Genomic DNA, 18408 nt, shown 5'->3' with positions numbered 1-18408 from the left:
GAGAGAGAGAGAGAGAGAGAGAGAGAGAGAGAGAGAGAGAGAGAGAGAGAGACCAGACAAACAAGAGGTTATGGGAAGAGTGTCCTTAATTAGGAGTTCAGTAAACTACCAGTTTGTGTGGGTGTGTGTGTGGGTGTGTAAGTTGCATAGTTTCATCCATTGTGATGCTAAATACACAATTAACACTCCCCTGTGACCTTTTCTCGCTACCCTAGCCTGTCCTTCTGTAAGCTCTAGTCTGGTCTCCCCCTGCTTTGTCACTACACACTGTATGACGCAGCCTAGTTTCAGTTACAATATACACTACAGTCGAGCCTAGGGTTGGCGTCAATAAACCCTGTGACAAGATCAACCAAAACAGCAGAGAAGTGTCCTGTGTGGCTCAGTTGGTCGAGCACGTCAAAGCCAGGGTTGTGGCTTTGAGTCCCACGGGTGACGTAAATGTAAGCCCTCACTGAGTCGCTCTGGATAAGAGCGGCGAATATTAATATGAATAAAGTTTGGTGGTTTTGATTTCCATTTCACTTCCTACTCAAGTCAGCTTGCGAGGGCATTGAATACCACAGCAAATACTTTCCACTTTTTTGGATTCCCATGTGTTGAGTGGACGTACAGATATGATCGAGTGTGAATATATTTTTCCAACAGACCTATATATCATTTCTACAGCTTAATTGTTGTGCTCCGTGACATCAGTGATAACTTTCCTTGAACATTCTCTGCTTAATGAGTGCAGTTTCCTGAAGTACAAAGGCATTTGCTCATGATGTATTTATGACACGTCAACACGTCTACACACATTCCATACGGTATTGCCCTACTTCCTCACGTGGGAGTGTATTGCTCTGTCTTTCACACATACTCACACTTGCATAAACACACATGCAAGCACACGCACACACACATTCACGCACACACAGTTTCCTCTGTTAGGCAGAGCTGTCTGTGCTGGTGTAAGGACAATTTGTTCTGTGCAGGAAACAGAAAAGAGGGGGAAAATGTGTTTCACTCCAATGTTCCCCCTCCTCTCACCCTATCCCCTTACAACCCCCCCATCCCCCAACATCCCTGACACCTGGACATTCCAAATGTTGCCAAGGAAACCAACCTAAGTCCCAATGCTTGTGCTTGTTAGTTACAATGTCCCATTGTCATTATGACCACTCTTATACACTGTCATTTCAGACATTACTCACTGCACTGGCCAGTGATCGAATCCCCGAGCTGACAAGGTAAACATCTGTCGTTCTGCCCCTGAACAAGGCAGTTAACCCATTATTTCTAGGCCGTCACTGTAAATAAGAATTTGTTCTTAACTGACTTGCCTAGTTAAATAAAGGTTAAATAAAAAAACTGAGGGTACCGGGCAGTGTGTGTGTATTCCTGTGTACTCCTAAGAATACACACACGACTACAGTGTGTCTAGACTGCCCTGTCGAAAATAACAACTCCCCTTCTGTGTGTTCGACTCAAAATCTCCTGCCCTGAATAGCCACACGCAAACACACAAACACACACACACACACACACACACACACACACACACACACACACACACACACACACACACACACACACACACACACCCCCCCACTATACACACACACACACACACACACACACACACACACACACACACACACACACACACACACACACACACACACACACACACACACACACACACACACACACACACACACACACACACACACACACACACACACACACACACACACACACACACACAAAACGACCCCTATTTCAGACACTCACTCACACGTACACACAGCCCTGTTTGAGAATCAGGGTGGTAAAAACAACCCATATTTCCTGCACATGGCCTCCGCCCCCTAACCTCCCTTTTACAGAGACTATCTACAGCCACACAACTAGTTCTGCTTGACATCAGGGACAGTTAGTCCTGCCAACAGCTCTCTTCCTAACAGCTCTTTGCCTCCCTGTGTCTGTGTGTTTGTGTCTATGTGTGTGTCAGACTATTAGAAAGAGTGGGCCATGCCATGTTCGCAAAGCTATGAAAGGAGAATTCACCCAGTTAGTTTCAGGGAGTCCTCTCTTCCCTGTGACTAATGACCTATGATTCACTTCTATACCAGTACAGGACCTGGTTCAATCTTTTCACCACTACAGTTTATCATAAGCCTCACTAAGGTGAAACAAGGACAGAGAATACACACTGAAAAATAATATTCGGGAAGGGTGATGGTTCTATGTGGAACCCATTAAGCTCGTCAATGTTTTTTTTTATAGTTCAGAAAAAGGTTATTTTGTCTTTTAGTGATAATTAAAATGGAGGGGAGCGACTTATTAGAATATTTTGGAGTGTGGTTTGCACACAGCTATTTTGTGCAACCGCGAGTGAGTGTCATTCCAGTTTATGTAATGTGTTGTGTTATGCTTTAAATATGATACGGATATATATATGATATTCATGCATCTGTGACTTTCCCACTCATCATTATTCAGGATTATCTGTAATCATGGTAGCAACAATATTAATGTAGAAGAGTTTAGAAACATATTCTAATCTTAATTATAATAAAAGGGACAAAAAAAACGACAATACATTAGTTACCATTCATTTCTATTGGGCACAAAATAATCTGAAACACAACCAAAACAAACAGCAAATTCATCAAGAAATTCGTAGAGTCACAAGCTTGATATGTAGTCATTGCATATGAATATGGGACCAAACACTTAACTTTTTAATACTTGAATACACATAAGTGAATTTGTCCCAATACTTTTACTCCCCTAAAATGGGGGGTCTACGTACAAAAAGTGCTGTTATTTCTAAACTGTTCACCCGATTTGGATGAAAATACCTTAAATACCTCAAATTAAAGCTGACAGCCTGTAAGTGGTTGACTAAATCAATCAGTGGTTCTCAATTATCTCCGCAGGGACCCCCAGCTGTTCCAGAGGAAACTCACTTGATTCAACTTGTCAATTAACACAATAATAACACCGACCGAATTTGAACAATATAATATGGCTGACCTAAATAAAAAAAACTGTGGTTCTTCAAAAGGATCTACATATCTTTATGGAACCATTCTCCATAAAGATTCTATAAAGAACCATAAAAAAAGGTTCTATATAGCCCCAAAAAGGGTTGTAACCATAGCGGAACCCTTTTTTTGGTGCTATATAGAAGCTGTTTTCATGTTCTTCATAGAACCGTAGGAAAGGGTTCTTTATAGCACCGGACAGGTTCCATTTAGAGCCTTATGAGCATGGTTCGTTATTGAACCTTTAAAAATTGTTCTACAGTGCATTCGGAAAGTATTCAGACCCCTTCACTTTTTCCACATTTTGATACGTTACAGCCTTATTTTAAAATTGATTAAATAGTTTCCCCCCCTCAATCTACACACAATACCCCATAATGACAAAGCAAAAAAAAGGATTTTAGAATTTTTTTCAAATTATTAAAAAATAAGAAATAGAAATACCTTATTTACATAAGTATTCAGACCCTTTGCTATGAGACTCGAACTTGAGCTCCGTTGCATCCTGTTTCCATTGATCATCCTTGAGATGTTTCTACAACTTGATTGGAGTCCACCTGTGGTAAATTCAATTGAGTTGACATGATTTAGAATGACACACACCTGTCTATGTCGGGTCCCACAGTTGACAGTGTATGCCAGAGCAAAAACCAAGCCATGAGGTCAATGGAATTGTCCGTAGAGCTCCGAGACAGGATTGTGTCGAGGCAGAGATCTGGGAAGGGTACCTAAAAATCTTTGCAACATTGAAGGTCCCCAAGAACACAGTGGCTTCCATCATTCTTAAATGGAAGAAGTTTGGAACGAACAAGACTCTTCCTAGAGCTGGCCACCCAGCCAAACTGAGCAATCGGGGTGAGAAGGGCCAAGAGGTGACCAAGAAACCGATGGTTTCCAGAGTACCTCTGTGGAGATGGGAGATCCTTCCAGAAGGACAACCCTCTCTGCAGCACTGCACCAATCAGGCCTTTATGGTAGAGTGGCCAGACGTAAGCCACTCCTTAGTAAATGACACATGACAGCCCATTTGGAGTTTGCCAAAAGGCACCTAAAGGACTCGCAGACCATGAAAAACGTGATTCTCTGGTCTGATGAAGCCAAGATTGAACTCTTTGACCTGAATGCCAAGCATCACGTCTGGAGGAAACCTTGTACCATCCCTACGAGGAAGCATGGTGGTGGCAGCATCATGCTGTTGGGGTGTTTTTTAGTGGCAGGGACTGGGAGACTAGTCATGATCGAGGGAAAGGTGAATGGAGTAAAGTGCAGAGAGATCCTTGATGAAAACCTGCTCAGGACCTCAGACTGGGGTGAAGGTTCACCTTCCAAGAGGACAACGACCCTAAGCACAAAGCCAAGACAATGCAGAAGTGCCTTTGGGACAAGTCTCTGAATGTCTTTGAGTGGCCCAGCCAGAGCTCGAACTTGAACCCGATCGAAAATCTCTGGAGAGATCTGAAAATTGCTGTGCAGCGATGGTCCACATCCAACCGGCACACACCAGTACCCCCTGTATATAGCCTCGTTATTGTTATGTAATTTTCTTTTTTAATTTTTTTTTTTACTATAGCTTATTTTGTAAATATTTTCTTAACTCTATTTCTTGAACTGCATTGTTGGTTAACCTTTTCTCAATCTAGGGGGTGCTGTTTCCACTTTGGAAAATATCGTCTCCAAATTAAACTGCCTCATACTCAATTCTTGCTCGTACAATATGCATATTATTATTACTATTGGATAGAAAACAATCTCTAGTTTCTAAAACCGTTTGAATTATGTCTGTGGGTGAACCAGAACTCTTTCTGCAGCGAAATCCATGACAGGAACTGCGAAGGTCTGAAAACGAGGCTCTGTTCTCAGATCAGTTTAAAGCTCTGTATGTATCCTATGGGTCACATGAAACTGCAAGCCCGCCTTCCCCTGGATGTCAGTAACCAATGAGAAGTGGAATGGAGTGTCTACGATGTTCTCAGAGCTTATAAAAGGCCAAGGAACGAAGTGAGCTCTCTTTTCGTCGTTCGTCATTGCGCAAAGCAAGACTCAAGATGGCATTTTGAAACGCTCAGTTATCGGCCTTAGCTAATACCGTCTGTAATTTAATTCGATATGGTGTTAGAAACATCATAACGAAGTTATTTTAAACCGAGTTATATCAGTTTATGCGAGTATATTGCTATTTTCGGAATTTCCTTAGTATTGCGTTTTGGGGATTTGGGCATGTTGTGGCCACATAGCTATTGTTAGCTGCTAATTCCGAAGTTGAAGACAACGTTTTACAACCAAGCAACGATTCTTTGACAAAGGACACCTTGCCCAAGATTCTGATGGAAGCTCATCCAAAAGTAAGAGCTATTTATGATGTTATTCCGTATTTATGTGGAAAAATGTAAAGCATTTGTCCGCCATTATTGCGGCACTAGTCTGGCTGTAACGCACACTGTATGTCTAGTAACGTTAATTTTAAAAATCTAACTCAGCGGTTGCATTAATAACTAATGCATCTTTCATTTGCTGTCCAACTGTATTTTTTTGTCAATCTAATCGATAAATAATCGTAAACTTAGGTGCCTTTCCAAATGGCGCCGGCCAGAATGCATGACCTGTTGCCACTGATCACATTGTATAGCCACGATTTGTGCTGCTAAATATGCACATTTTCGAACAAAACCTATATGCATTGTGTAATATGATGTTACAGGACTGTCATCTGACGAAGTATATCAAGGTTAGTCAAAAATTATATATCTTTTGCTGTATTGTTACGATCGCTAACCTGTGCTGCTGGTAAATTGCTTGTGTTTCTGGTATTGTGCTAAGCTAATATATGCTATATTGTGTTTTCGCTGTAAAACACTTAAAAAATCTGACATATGGCTGGATTCACAAGATGTTGCGCTTCATTTGCTGTACGCTGTGTATTTTTCAGAAATGTTTTAAGATGAGTAATTAGGTATTTGGCGTTGGTCTCTGTAATTATTCTGGCAGCTTCGGCACTATTTCAGATTGCAGCTGCAATGTAGAACTGTGATTTATACCTGAAATATGCACATTTTTCAAAAAAAACATATGCTATACAATAAATATGTTATCAGACTGTCATCTTATGAAGTTGTTTCTTGGTTAGTGGCTATTTATATCTTTATTTGGTCGAATTAGTGATGGCTACTGATGGAGTAAAAAACTGGTGGAGTAAAAAAGGTGGTGTCTTTTGCTAACGTGGTTAGCTAATAGATTTACATATTGTGTCTCCCTGTAAAACATTTTAAAAATCAGAAATGATGGCTGGATTCACAAGATGTGTATCTTTCATCTGGTGTCTTGGACTTGTGATTTAATGATATTTAGATGCTAGTATTTACTTGTGACGCTATGCTAGGCTATGCTAGTCAGCTTTTTTACTGTGGGGGGTGCTCCCGGATCCGGGTTTGGAGGAATTAGAGGTTAAGGGCTTGTAAGTAAGCACTTCACGGTTAGGTCTACACCTGTTGTATTCGGCGCATGTGACATATACAGTTTGATTTGATTTTGAAACCTGACAGAGCTTGAGAGGATCTGAAGAGAATAATGGGAGAAACTCCCCAAATACAGGTTTGCCAAGCTTGTCGCATCATACCCAAGAACACCCAAGGCTGTAATCGCTGCCAAAGGTGCTTTAACAAAGTTCTGAGTAAAAGGTCTGAATACTTATTTAAATGCAATATTTAATTTTTATAATTTTTATATGTTTGCAACAATGTCTAAAAACCTGTTTTTGCTTTGTCATTATGGGGGTATTGTGGGTAGGGAAAAAAAAACGATTGAATCCATTTAGAATAAGTCTGTAACGTAACATCTGGAAAAAGTGAAGGGGTCTGGTCTGGTTGCAAGCCAAATAACCCCTGTCTGGTCCAATTTAGATTTTCTGTATGTTATTAAATGTGTTTGTGTAAATCTAAAACTGGTGTGTGTGTTCTGACATTGTCTGATGTCTGTCTGTCTGTCTCTTTGTCTGTGCTCGTGTGTCTGCATTGGCCTTTTCCTGTTTTTCCACCTAGGAACTCAGTCCAGAACAATCTAAGATTGGGCACTGGCACAGAAGAAGGGTGTGTGTGTGTGTGTGTGTGTGGTGTGTGTGTGGTGTGTGTGTGTGTGGTTGTGTGTGTGTGTGTGTGAGCCACAGTGAGGCAGGTCAAAGAGCCAAACAAATGTCAAACACAGCACATGACGCATCTGGCACAAAACAACACGGTGCATTCCTTACCATCCACACACACGCGCAAACACACGCGCAACACACACACACAACACACAACAACACACACACACACACACCAACACACACACACCACACACACACACACACACACACACACAACACACACACACACACACACACACACACACACACACACACACACACACACACACACACACACACACACTCACACACACTCACACACACACTGCCCAGGCCCGGCAAACCTAGACAGCCAGCTTCTACTGTTTCAAACCCACACACAACTACAGCACTTGCTTGCCTGAAACCTGAAGACTGATAGATCTGAAGACTGTGGTAACACCCCACACCATAACACTTACAGATGTAGGATCTTAATTTGAGCCAGTTTGCGACAGCAAGAAAATAATCCTGCAGCAACAGGAAATGTTAATTATTATGTTTTATAATTAATGGACATTTTTGTAGGGGTTGATATATTACTAATATGTGAAAATCAAGTCTAAAAGTGGAAATTACACATTTTAGAAGCCTTTTTAAACCTCAAATACACTAGACGTTTTAAATTCCCTACTAGAGCAATACACGAGACCAATACACACACTAAACCAATATACACTCACAAGAGCAGGCATACTGTAGCCATAACATATGCCACTTCACACAGCTCATGAGTTCATGGTCTTTGAGTAAAAAAGAAGAAGACAATGAGTCTGTGATACAGTGTTCATTAAGGCTGCTTCTTTCAAATGGGGCAGAAGGGTATGAAATAGCTAATTGATTATTTTATTGAGGAGTGCAGACTCTCAAACTTCTTGTGTAAACACACACACGCACACACACACACTCAGTCACAATCATAGAACCCGAAACACACAAACATTGTATAATCCACCCTTCACACACACACACACACACACAACACACACACACACACACACACACACACACACACACACACACACACACACACACACACACACACAACACACACACACAACACACAACACACACACACACACACACACACACACACACACACACACACACACACACACACACACACAAACAAATGCCATGCGCACACACACAAACACATACTCTTCTCTATAGCAGACACCATACATCGCACAGACAGGAATACCGGGAAGAAGAAATGTGGGGGTGTATGTTTCATGATTAACCAGTCATGGTGTGACTGTGATAACATACAGAAACTCAAGTCCTTTTGTTCATCCGACCAAGAATACCTCACAATCAAATGCCGACCGTATTACCTCCCAGGAATTATCTTTGGTTATAGTCACAGCCGTGTATATTCCCCCTCAAGCCAACACCATGACGGCCCTCAAAGAACTACACTGGACTTTATGCAATCTGGAAACCACATATCCTGAGGCGGCATTTATTGTAGCTGGGGATTTTAGCAAAGCAACACATTGGACCACAGATACTCGACTTTTCAAAATGCCTACAAGTCTCCCCCCTGGTCCCCCTTTGGCAAATCTGATCACATATCCATTTTGCTCACCCCTTCCTATAGGCAGAAACTCAAACAGGAAGTGCCCATGCTAAGGTATTTTCAACACTAGTCTGACCAATCGAAATCCATGCTTCAAGATTGTTTTGATCACGCAGACTGGGATATGTTCCGGGTAGCCCCCGAGTATATCATCGACGAATACACAGATACGGTGACTGAGTTCATCAGGAAGTGTATAGGCGATGAACCCACTGTGAATATCAATAACCTTTTCACACATGAGTTCCAAATATCTCTCACGGTCGCCCCAGCGTGAGTTGTTTTATGCACCTGATGTCAGAATGCACATGCTGTTCCAAAATGTGATTTTAACGCAACAGTACAGTTAACACTCATTGTCTGCCTGCTAATTATCTATAGGCTATGTTTCAAAATTATTTTCTAGCAAGTTTTGATTTCTAACAACAGTTTGAATAGAGGTGTGTTCTGCCTCCTTATTAATAAACATAGAAGTTGCCCATTTCAGTGTTGCGGACAATTTATGTTTGAGGCTTTACTGAGCGAGGCAAACTTCTCTCTTCGAGGAGAGCCCAAGCACTTCACCAATGTTTCCGCAGATCAAGTACGCAGACGTTTGCGCAGTCTTGCACGAATTGGCACATTTTCTAGAGCTCACATTGCCTTCCTTGTTGTTTTCCGTACAAATAATGACTTTGGACATGTGTGCGTTCCTATCAAAGTAAATGTCTTATTTCTGTATATCATGTTGTCGTTTCTACTGTAGCATACAGTATGTATGTATGTATGTATGTATGTATGTATGTATGTATGTATGTATGTATGTATGTATGTATGTATGTATGTATGTATGTATGTATGTATGGAACATAAAGTATTTACAGTTTTATTCACATCTTTTAAAGTACTGGTTACAAATAATGCATTCCAATTATTGCATAGATTGTAATGGACACCTATGATGTGTGTAAAATACTTTTTTGAAGGTTGTACTGATTATAATGAGCTAATGCTAAGCTATTTGGCAGCTATGCTTGGCACCATGTTAGTTGACATTATATAATTCATTCTGGGTGTCAGGTAAATGTCTGTCAGACCAAAGATGTTATAATGAGGTGAGGGGTAAACGTCTGGAAGTGAATGATTGTAGATGACACAACCCCCTTCAACATGCATACTGCAAACAGACCAAACTCATCTTGTCTCCTCTTATTATCTTTGGTTGACACGAAAAAACACACATGACGGCGTGCACAAACTACCCATCGTCGGATTACTTTCGATTTCTAGAAAGTGTTTTACTCAATTATTTTAATCAATGGAGAGGAAACCCGTGATGTGATGAATTATAAATAGTAATTGCTATTAGCTAATTCATGTTGTGGTTTCTGACAGCCGAGAATTTTCTAAATATGACCACATGTGTTACATCAATCTTTCCTCAGTTAACGCTAGGACTAATGTAGCCCACATTTTCCGGTTTGGATGATTGTGTTATGCTGTCACTACTTCTGTGAATGTCTGAACACTGCGTCCAAAAATAAACTGGTCACATTCAGGATATAACTTTGTAAGGACTGTGTTTGTGCAAAATGTTTCTGTGAAAAAACTGTGTGGCCAGCTTAAATACTGACTGTTGCTTCAATCGAAACAGAACGTTCTAAATGAGCATTCTAATCAAACCGGTTTGAGCGTATGCTGCAGGGACCCTCCGTAAGGCAATCAAACAGTCAAAACGTCAGTACAGAGACAAAGTGGAGTCACAATTCAAACGGCTCAGACAGGATACATATGGGAGGGTCTACAGACAACCACTGACTACAAAGGGAAAACCAGCCACGTCGCGGACATGGATGTCTTGCTTCCGGACAAGCTAAACACCTTCATAGTCCGCTTTGAGGATAACACAGTGCCCCCTACGTGGCCTGCTACCAAGGACTGGTGGGCTCTCCTTCTCTGTGGCCGATGTGAGCAAGATGTTTAAGCGTGTTAACCCTTGCAAGGCTGTCGGCCCAGACAGCATCCCTAGCCACGTCCTCAAAGCATGCGCAGACCAGCTGTCTGGAATGTTTACAGACATGTTCAATCTCTTCCTATCCCAGTCTGCTGTCCCCACTTGCTTCAAGTTGTCCACCATTGTTCCTGTACCAAAGAAAGCAAAGGTAACTGAACTAAATGACTATCGCCCACGTAGCACTCACTTCTGTCATCATGAAGTGCTTTGAGAGGCTAGTTAAGGATCATATCATATCACCTCTACCTTACCTGACACCCTAGACCCACTTCAATTTGCTTACCGCCCCAATAGATACACAGACCATGCAATCGCCATCACACTGCACACTATAGTCAATGAACAGAATGCTGTTCATTAACTATAGCTCAGCATTCAACACCACAGTGTGTACCTTCACAACCCTGGGTCTGAACCCGGCCCTGTGCAACTGTGTCCTGGACTTCCTGACGGGGCGCCCCCAGGTGGTGAAGGTAGGAAACAACACCTCCACTTCACTGATCCTCAACACAGGGGCCCCACAAGGGTGCATGCTCAGCTCTCTCCTGTACTACCTGTTCACCCATGACTGCGTGGCCAGCAGGCCTTCAACTCGATCATCAAGTTTGCAGATGACACAACAGTAGTAGGCTTGATTACCAACATTGACAAGACAACCTACAGGGAGGAGGTGAGGGCACGCGGAGAGTGGTGCCAGGAAAACAACCTCTCACTCAACGTCAACAAAACAAAGGAGCTGATCTTGGACTTCAGGAAACAGCAGATGGAGCTTGCACCTATCGACATCGACGGGACTGCAGTGGAGAAGGTGGAAAGCTTCAAGTTCCTCAGCATACACATCACTGACAAACTGAAATGGTCCACGCACACAGATAGTGTGGTGAAGGCGCAATAGGACGATTAATACATTTGTCTTGGCCCCTAAAACCCTCACAAACCTTTGAGAGCATCCTGAGAGCATTGAGAGCATCCTGTCGGGCTGTATTACTGCGTGGTACGGCAACTGCACCGCCCGCAACCACAGGGCTCTCCAGAGGGTGGCATCACCAGGGGCAAACTACCTGCCCTCCAGGAAACCTACAACACCCGATGTCACAGGAAGGCCATCCAGAAGGCAAGGTCAGTACAGGTGCATCAAAGCTGGAACCAAGATACTGAAAAACAACTTCTATCTCAAGGCCATCAGACTGTTAAATAGCCATCACTAGCCGGCTTCCACCCGGTTGCACAACCCTTTACATTAGAGAATGCTGCCCTGTATACATAGACTTGGAATCACTGGCCACTTTAATAATGGAACACTAGTCACTTTAATAATGCTTACATACTGCTTTACTCATCTCATATGTATATAGTGTATTCTATTCTACTGTATTTTAGTAAATGCCACTCCGACATTGCTCAATCTAATGTTTATATATTTCTTAATTCCATTCTTTTACTTTTAGATCTGTGTGTATTGTTGTGAATTGTTAGATACTACTGCACTGTTGGAGCTAGGAACACAAGCATTTTGTTACACCCACAATAACATCTGCTACAAATTTGATTTGATTTTGACATACAGTATATCACTCTCCTCTCTCTTTCTGTTCCACGGTGGTTTACGACCAGCAGCAATTACACCTTTTGTTGAGTGGGCCAGGTCAAAGGGCAGAGAGGGAGAGGGAGGGAGGGCCCCCATTCACACAGCCCAAATGGAAGCCTGTCTATAAAACTCTGAGCTTTTAATGTCCACCCAACACACTAAAAAATAATGGTTCTAAATAATGCCAGACAGGGGTTCTTTGGCTTGTAACCATAGCAGCACCCTTTTTGGTGCTATATAGAACCCTGTTTTGAAGGTTCTAAAAGGAACCTGTACAGTGCTATAAAGAACCCTTTCCTAAGGCTCTATATAGCACCAAAAACAGGTTCCGCTATGGTTGCAACCCTTTTTAATGGTTCTTTATAGAACCTTTATGCAGAATGGTTCAGATAAAGAACCTTTCCCAATCTGAAACACTCTTGGTAGATCCTTTTGAGGAACCATACAGATTGTTTTATTCAGGTCAGCCATATTATATTGTCAAAAATGTTATTATTGTGTTAATTGACAAGTTACAAGCGTAACACTACACATTAAATAAACTGGATTGACGCTCTCATTCAAGGTTAAACAGAAAGAGCTGTGTGCAACCTCCCAAATATTAAAATGAGCCACCTTCCCTACATTTTAATGATCACTAAATGAGCAAAGAACCCTTTTGTGAACTGTAAAGAACCGTTGAAGAGCTCAGAGGGTTCTTTGAGTCATTATGGTTCCATAGAATCATCACCCTTCCCAAAGGACCCTTGAGGAACCTAATTTTTGAGTGTGAACAGCCATAGGTTGTGATTTTCCACTGGACATCAGCACAAATGTGTGTACCTTCATAACCAACACTATTATATCAACATTCTAACCACCCCCCCACAATAGCTTTCTATATCCTTACTGATCCTCTAGGGAAAAGTTAACATGTTTGTCTCATGGATAATAAACTCTATCCATATTTAGATAGAAATCGAATCTAAAATGTCTCATGCGTCATCACACAATGTCCTGAACAAGTACGTTCAAGACAAAGCGTGGAGCAAGAGAAAATTGCAAGAGACACACAGTTTCGCAATGGTGCAGCTGGCTGCAGCACACCTGACATGTCTCTACACATACACACCAAGTCACAGACCACGCAATCAACACAGCAGTGAATTCTGGGAAAGGAAGGAGGAAGTTAAAAAGGACTCTTGATTCACCACTCTACATACTGTAAGATCTATGTGCGTTATATACAATAAAACATCTGACGTGTAAATCCATTACACGATGTTGATAATGTTCACCAATGGTAAGTCGTAATGGTCTACTGGCATGGAGGTAAGACAGACCATAAAACAAGGGTTACCAGACAAGTTCAAACACCAGATTGTAGATTCCACTATCCTCAGGCAACAGGTAGTTGATCTGACATTCCTTAGGAACCTATCAAGAGGGGGATGAGGGAGCGAGAGAAGAGGGGGATGAATGGAAAGTGGAACGAAAGAGAAGGAAGAGACAGGGAGAGCTATGTGGCTACATCTCATCTCCTTAGACAAACACTGAAGCAGATTATCAGACGACTCAATCAGCCATTCTTTATCTGTCGCTTTCACTGTCAGACCACTTAAGAGTTTATCGCCTCCAAGTCAGCTATGGAACAAAAGCAAGGAAAGACAGGTTGTTGAGAGTAGTACGCTACATCTGTGACAGCGATGAGCAGTCTTTATTCATATTTTCTTTGACTGTTTCGATTTTAAAGAGCAAAACGGTGGTTCTTGAGATCCTTTAAATGCACTTCAAGTAAAGCTTGATTGGCTTTGATGTGACACCTGGGTAAACAGCAGCTAATAGAAATCTGAATGTCGAAGTTAAGACGATTTGAGTCTGATTCCTCTGCTGTAGCTCCTTCCAGCTTGCAACCATGCTGAGTATTTCTCCAGAGGATATAGTGTATCAGACCATATCTCTCTCCAGTCTCTGTGTTCTGTAGCGTTCAGGTCCACCTCACTAGGAGTAACGCCAGATCCACATCAGATGTTCTGCTACGGTCCCGTTCACGTCACTGATTCCCATCACCTCGGGAACGCTGTTCTGTAATTCCATAATTCCCGCTCGGTGGTCCTAGTAATCCCTCTTCTCCGGCTGGTTGGCCGCTCCAAGACCACTTCCTTCCCTTCCCTTCCGGGCTTCTCCCCTCTCAGCTGCCTGCCTGCCGGCCCAGCCCACACTATTAATAGGGCAACAATAACAACCAACCGCCCGGCCCTGGCCAGCGCTGACCAAGAGACAGGGTCGAGGAGAACATACGGTATCACAACAATAACTAGAGTACACTAGACAAGGACCGAAATGGACAGAATATATCACCATGACAACTAGACTAGGGCGGCTAAAATCCATGCCACATGATACAGTATGAAGGCTTGATAAGTCCTCAAATGGTATACAACACATGATATAAAGCCTTGAATTACTTTCGATGTAAATAGGCTACTTATGCTAAATGTCAAAAGCTGTGAAAGTCACAAGAGTGCTTGCATTTGCTGTGAATGACATGCTAAACACCAAAATTATATTTATGTCAATCAGAAATACTGTCATTACTGAGATTGCAGTACGTTCATGCTGGTTGGGTTGACGGTCTAGTTTTTGGGTTGAGGTGTTGTAACACACAGTATTAACAGTTGTAAAGAGAGACATGATGATGAGCTAAATGCTACAATTAGTTAGTGCTACATGCTAAAATGAGTTGGTCGTTTATTTGTCACATGAGCAGAATACCACAGGTGCAAACCGCACAGCGAAATGCTTACTTAAAGGCTCTTCCTCAACAATGCCGTGTTCAATATCAAAGGTGCGAAATGGAAAATACAACTTTCAACACTAGGTCAGACCAAAAATAAAAGCGAGCAGGAAATAAAACACACAAGATTGTAAGTGACATACGGTCAGTATCCGTACCATATCAACGTGCAGGGATACGGTGGTAGTTGCGGTAGATATGTACATGTACTCGAGGGTAAAGGGACTAGGCAGCAAGATAAATAATAATAAAATAGTAACGGCAGCGTGTATGATTATATGAGTTATCTACAGTAGTCAGGGAAACAGCCTCTGGTTGTAGGCAGGCAGTAGACACAGTAATCCTGCAGACTTGATACATGTGGGAATGAGACTGCTAAAGTAGTTAACTACCACCCTCTCCTCCCTTCCCTCCTCGCTGCACTGTCTTGAAATGTGACTCCACACTCCAGATTATAAACAGGGAGCCGTCTTGAACCACACAGAGCTACCCAGAAACACACACCAGAGAGAGAGCAACGTTAATCAGAGAACTGGAGATATCCAGAACAACACACCAGCGAGAGAGAGCCACATTAATAATTAGAGAACTGGAGACTCGAGAAAGCATGGAGAAACACAGCATACAGTAGTCAAGAAAGAGAAAGAGAGCTGTGCTAGAATTTCCACTGTCCGTTTGAAAGTGTTTCACTGCTCCTGTTTTAACAACAGAGTTGTTAAACACATGTAACGGACCCTTTGTGTCTTTCAGTCTTTTTCTCCCTCAGTTTTTTCACTCTGTCTTTTCTTACAGAGGGGCCAGTCTGTTCATTCAGTGAGGGCTCTCTGTCTTCCACTTTACTCAGAGGAGTGTAGCTCTGTTCTCTCTGGCACGTGAAACACTTCCCTCCACACCTCCCTCTCTTCCCCCGCTCCACAAAGCCAGCATTCCCACAGAAACCCCCTCAAACTCTGGTTTGAAATACTACCCCCGTTTTACCTCCTGTCTCCTCCTCTCCTTCCCTCTCACCCTGAGAAACAGCAGCAGTAAATGGTAGAAGCTGCGAGGTTCTTACCTCAGACAAGCTCCCACTCCAGCCAGGAAAACACAGGGAATATCATCCTCAACGCTCCGCACGGAAAGGCAAGAGCAACAAGTAGTAACAAGGAACGATTTCCCCTCCCTTCTCCCCCTCTCTCTCTATCACTCTGCTTCTGCCTCTGCTTCGCTCCACTCCACTCACTCAGCTGCAGTGGTCTGAGGGAGTGTGTGAGAGTGTGTGTGCGTCTCTCTCTCTGTCTCTCTCTCTCTCTCTCTCTCACACACACACACACAAACACTTTTCTTTCCCTGCCTCATCCCCTCTTGCTTGCTTTCCCATTTTCAAGCCTTGGAACTAAGGGACGGTTCAAAATTTAGTCCCAAATACGGGATGGTTGTCAAACTTTGCGTTTTGTTTTGAGCACAGGCGAGGGTAGTGCATTTTTTTCTCTGCTTTACATTCACTCATTTGCAGGTTTTAATATGTAATGCCAAATGTCCTCATCTGCTTGCGTGCTCCTCCCCTATGTCAAGGTGTGTTGGTACTTCCCTTATGCACTACGATTTTCCACGTGCTAACTTTTACTATACCACAGGTCGATATAGTCTACTAGTCTATCCTGCCCACTATCCACCATTCATAGTGACAATAGTGGAAGGTGGATCGCTTGTCCAGATCTGCAATAGGCTAACAAGCAATCATACCACACATAAAAAGCATTCAAAGCGCCATCGATTTTCAACATGAATCCACAAGAACAAATAGGAATAGCTGATGAAAGAACAGCGAAGACATGAGACATGCAGCTCAAAAAAAGCACCCCTGTTTATCTTGTTCAAGGAATATACAATTATTCTACGTAGACTAGCCTACAACACCACAATGCAATGAATAATGGCATTATTGCTTTCAAATGAGTACAAACGTCTAGAAAAGGTACAGTAGCAGGCCAGTCTGGCTGTATTTTTACTTCTGATACCGAGATGCGCTGTCTGCTGCAGATCATCATTCTCCCAAGTCCTCCTATAACAATGTGGCCACATACGCTCCCGGCAGGCCCAGTTGTTCAGGAAAGCTTAACACGCGCTCTGCCTCTTCTCCAATCGGAGCGGAATCGTACTTAGAACCGAATGCTTCAATACAGCCTAAATATGGATCATAAACACAGTCAGTCACAATATTTTAATCTGATTAGGCTGCTTCAAATGTCTCCCAGGTAAAAACAAATGTTCGCACAACTTTAAAGAACGTTCCCTTACGTGTCTCGTTAGGTCGTTAACTAACGTTTTCATTGGAATGTTTCTAAGAAACCATTCCCTTAACTTCTTTGGGGTAGGGGGCAGTATTTTCACGTCCGGATGAAAAGCATGCCCAGAGTAAATGGCCTGCTACAAAGCCATAAAAGCTAGAATATGCATATTATTAGTAGATTTGGATAGAAAACACTCTGAAGTGTCTAAAACTGTTTGAATGATGTCTGTGAGTATAACAGAACTCATATGGCAGGCAAAAACCTGAGAAAAAATCCAACCAGGAAGTGGGAAATCTGAGGTTGGTCGATTTTCAACTCAGCTCCTATTGAAGATACAGTGGGATATTGGTAATGTTGCACTTCCTAAGGCTTCACTAGATGTCAACAGTCGTTAGAACCTTGTCTGATGCTTCTACTGTGAAGTGGGGCCGAAGGAGAGAGGCTGTCTCTTATACACATCTAGATGTGTATAAGAGACATATTGAAGAATTATGTTAAAAACATCCTAAAGATTGATTCAATACTTCGTTTGTCATGTTTTTACGGACTGTAATATAACTTTTTTAACTTTTCGTCCGTACTTTCCGCTGGACCTGCCCGCGCGTCGTGAGTTTGGAAAGTGTACTGAACACTAGAACAACAAGGAAGAATTTGGACATAAATGATGGACATTATCGAACAAAACAAACATTTATTGTGGAACTGGGATTCCTGGGAGTGCATTCTGATGAAGATCATCAAAGGTAAGTGAATGTTTATAATGTTACTTCTGACTTCTGTTGACTGCATAATATGACGGATATATTTGTGTCTTGATTGGGCTCTGAGCGCTGACTCAGATTATTGCATTATTAGCTTTTTTCGTAAAGCTTTTTTGAAATCTGACACAGCGGTTGCATTAAGGAGAAGTGCATCTAAAATTCCATGCAAAACAGTTGTATCTTTTAGCAATGTTTATTATGAGTATTCCTGTAAATTGATGTGGCTCTCTGCAAAATCAAAGGA

General features: G+C 42.2%; 1 protein-coding gene across 2 annotated transcripts in view; it reads right to left on the bottom strand.

The window, feature by feature from the left end:
* The window catches only part of LOC111963858 (disabled homolog 2-interacting protein-like), a 217758-nt gene extending 201396 nt beyond the window's left edge, over nt 1–16362 (bottom strand). For both annotated transcript variants that reach the window (XM_023987410.3, XM_023987411.3), the window contains exon 1: nt 16185–16362. The gene's annotated coding sequence lies outside the window, so the exon portion shown is untranslated. The remainder of the gene's footprint in view (nt 1–16184) is intronic.
* Between the last annotated feature and the right edge of the window lie 2046 nt (nt 16363–18408).

This window comes from Salvelinus sp. IW2-2015, linkage group LG5 (genome assembly GCF_002910315.2).
Source record: "Salvelinus sp. IW2-2015 linkage group LG5, ASM291031v2, whole genome shotgun sequence".
Classification (NCBI taxonomy): domain Eukaryota; kingdom Metazoa; phylum Chordata; class Actinopteri; order Salmoniformes; family Salmonidae; genus Salvelinus; species Salvelinus sp. IW2-2015.
The sequence above is the reverse complement of the archived record's forward strand: the minus strand, read 5'-3'. Positions and strand labels throughout refer to the sequence as shown.